This window comes from Halyomorpha halys, unplaced genomic scaffold (assembly GCF_000696795.3).
Source record: "Halyomorpha halys isolate HHAL.00 unplaced genomic scaffold, Hhal_1.1 Scaffold827.1, whole genome shotgun sequence".
Taxonomy (NCBI): Eukaryota; Metazoa; Arthropoda; class Insecta; order Hemiptera; family Pentatomidae; genus Halyomorpha; species Halyomorpha halys.
The window spans coordinates 65,157-68,236 of NW_027116393.1; the positions used below are offsets into that span (position 1 = coordinate 65,157).

The 3,080-nt window shown below is 28.6% G+C and overlaps 2 long non-coding RNA genes across 3 annotated transcripts in view; one reads left to right on the plus strand and one right to left on the minus strand.

Moving 5' to 3' along the window:
- LOC136797227 (uncharacterized) overlaps nucleotides 1-3,080 on the minus strand; it is a 113,357-nt gene that overhangs the window by 39,143 nt on the left and 71,134 nt on the right. The window lies entirely within an intron of this gene.
- The window catches only part of LOC136797226 (uncharacterized), a 31,502-nt gene continuing 29,498 nt past the window's right edge, over nucleotides 1,077-3,080 (plus strand). The window contains exon 1 of one of the 2 annotated variants that reach the window (XR_010845062.1): nucleotides 1,077-1,425. This is a non-coding gene — a long non-coding RNA (uncharacterized lncRNA). The remainder of the gene's footprint in view (nucleotides 1,426-3,080) is intronic. The other variant, XR_010845063.1, reaches the window with a different exon arrangement.

Consider the following 3,080-nt stretch of genomic DNA (forward strand, 5'->3'; position numbering starts at 1 on the left):
ATATAAAACATTGATTACAACTAGAGATAGGATATATTCATGTCATTGCATCTTTTATTTCCTAGCTTGTAATGAAAAGATTATATTATAAATAAAAATTTTTTTTTATATCTTTATTGAAATTTACTACTGTAAATTACATAATATATTCAGTAAATTTGATCTTAGTTAAAATGGAGTGGTAAAATGGAATCTTAGTTACTTCACACTGGTCAATACCGTTCCAAGAATATTCATCGCTTCTGTCTAGGTTTGACTGAAACATTGGACTGTTGATGATGTCATAAAGAGTGTTGAGACTTATGTGGATACCAATTAATTTATTTAAAAAAAAATACCAGTCTCAAGAAGTTTAAAAGATTATATATATTCAATGCATGTTAATTTTCAGACTGTTTTTGGCTGTGTTAATAACTTGTTACTTTGGATGATTGGAATAATAATTTAATATTCTGTCATTAATGTTCTCCTTTTTCATCTACATTGTCTCTATTCTGTTTATTTCAAATATATATTTATATCCAAGTACCTTAATCTATAATTTATTGGTGTTTCGTTGGTGGAAATAATTTTTTTATGTCCATTATATAGTAATTTTAAAAGCTCTTTGTCCGGATTATTTTTGGCTATTATTAACAAATTATCTATATATTTTGTTATTTTAACAGGTTTTTCTTGCATAATTGCTGTCTGTTCCTTGATAATTTGATTTAAATAAATAACCACCAAGTGGGACTGATTGTTGGCCAACCATTGTTAGGCCATTTACAATCTTAAAAACTGGTTGTTTTATTTAAAATAATTATTCAGAATGCATAATTTTATACCTTCAAGATAGATCATTTAATTTTTAATCACACTATTCTCTTTTATTGTGCTCCATTTATCTTCAATTATCATTAATACTGTTTATATAAATGTATTCGTGAATAAGTCTCATTAATAGTATTGTAATTATAATTATTATTTAAACAATTCAAAGTTGGATTTAAAGATTTAACCAGTTTATCTGTTGGACTATTTATATTATCAATAATTGGTTTTAATGTTCTATCCGGTTTATGTAATTTTATGAGACCAAGTGTTCAGTCCACAGTAGATAAGATAGGGGGACACTTTTATTATGCTAAAATGACAAGAAGTGCCATCTAATGGCAAAAGAAACTATTAGAATTGGCGCTATCTATGATGAAAAGAGGTAACCAGAGGTGATTGGAGAGCTAATCCAGGACTGTTTAAACCTGAAGACTTTCCAGGGACCTCTAGCCTGTCCTCACTCAGTTACTAGCCCTAGACCAGAGATGTCCAGCTAAGCAAGACAGGGAGCAGAGTGTGGTACCAGGGACACACAGTCTAGAGGTCGGCATATCTGCATCGGCTCCACACATCACATATCAGGTGACCCATCCCAAATAGGGCTCACAAGTAAGAAGCATTCATCTCATCTTATACTAAACAGAAAATGGTGACCCTTACTCTCATCAACTTGTCTCATCGCAGCAATATCATCACCCAAGAATCTAAATTCTCATTAAACCACTAACATAATTATATGTATCTTTGGTTTACCCCCCCTTTAAAATTTATTTCAATGTATTCTGTACTTTCAATCTTTCTTTTTTAACTTCAATCAAACCCCTTCTGAAATGGATTACTTTAAGTTGATCCAGGCATTACTCCCTTATAAACCAGATAGGGACTGTATGGTCAAAACATTTGGTGATCCCGACGACCTGATATTTAACAGATTTCATTCAACTAAGTTAAATTCCATAACTTTAATTCAAAATGGTGATCAACTTTGTACTGCCCTTATCTCCAATTAAATATGTAATATAATTTATTATTTTAAGGTAATTATCTAGATTATTAATTCCTCATTACTTCAAAACAGACTATATTATCAGTCTATATTAAGTTCAACTATTCATATAACTTATTTGAAGATATCTTTACAATAATTTTATCTTTTGGAAAATTATCTAGATTATTAATTTTCTATTGTTTCATTAAGGTGCAAGTTAAAATATATACATACAAAATAAATCTCAATCAGATAATTATATAAGTTATTTAATGCATGGACAGTGAGTTCATATGTTATAACTAAAATTATCTGCAATATTGTATATTTTATTATTATTCTTTAATAATTGATTATATATATACACTTTTTTTTCTTTTCTTTTGTGATTTAAGTAGGTTAACATAATAAATAAAACTAAACTAAAGTATGTTAGAAAAGTAAAACTAATATCAGAGAATGTAAAGTAGAGCATTCAAGTAATTGCATACTGTCCTATGGGCAGTAGGGAGCTAGATTTTTGGCACCCAAGTAAGAAAATAGTGAACTTATTTGATAGATGATTTATTCGGGTAACATGGTATAGTTAGGATGGTTACTTTGTTGAGTTGACATCTTTGCAGATCATAACCATACCTTTGAAGGGATAAATTGGATATATGTTGATTCTTTGGAAAAAAGTTAAAGATTCGATAAGCGCAATTATTCATTTACTTATCAATAAAAATAATGAGGGAAACAAATAAAAGGAACCTTTTTTAAATTCCATTCTTCCTATTATAACTTACAGTTTGCCATTTTAATATCACAGAATTTTTGTTGAATCTAAACCGAAGAAGGCAACGTAGATGTGGTTAATATTTTTGCCATCGATCCCAGAAGGCTGATGTTCTCATAGCAAACTTGTTTATCACCTTAAATATTTTTCCATTTATTGCGTTTATTTTGTGTATTTATGTACAACAATTAAGTTTATGCTCGATTTTCAATAATTTATTGTGATTATAGCTTATAAAAATTTAAAAAGGAATGAATTCATTTTATGAAGGAGGAATAAAATGGTGAGGGTATTTCTTGGAATGCAGAATTTCATACTGCCTATATACTTATTTGAAATACTAACATATACTTACATGATTATGGTAACAACTATATATTTAATTATTGAACTATTATTCCTTGCAGAACTTCATACATTTTTATGTATATAGAATGATAGGTTAAAACAAATAAGCTTAAAGGTTGGATCAATGTTAGGAAGAAAAGAGAAGATATG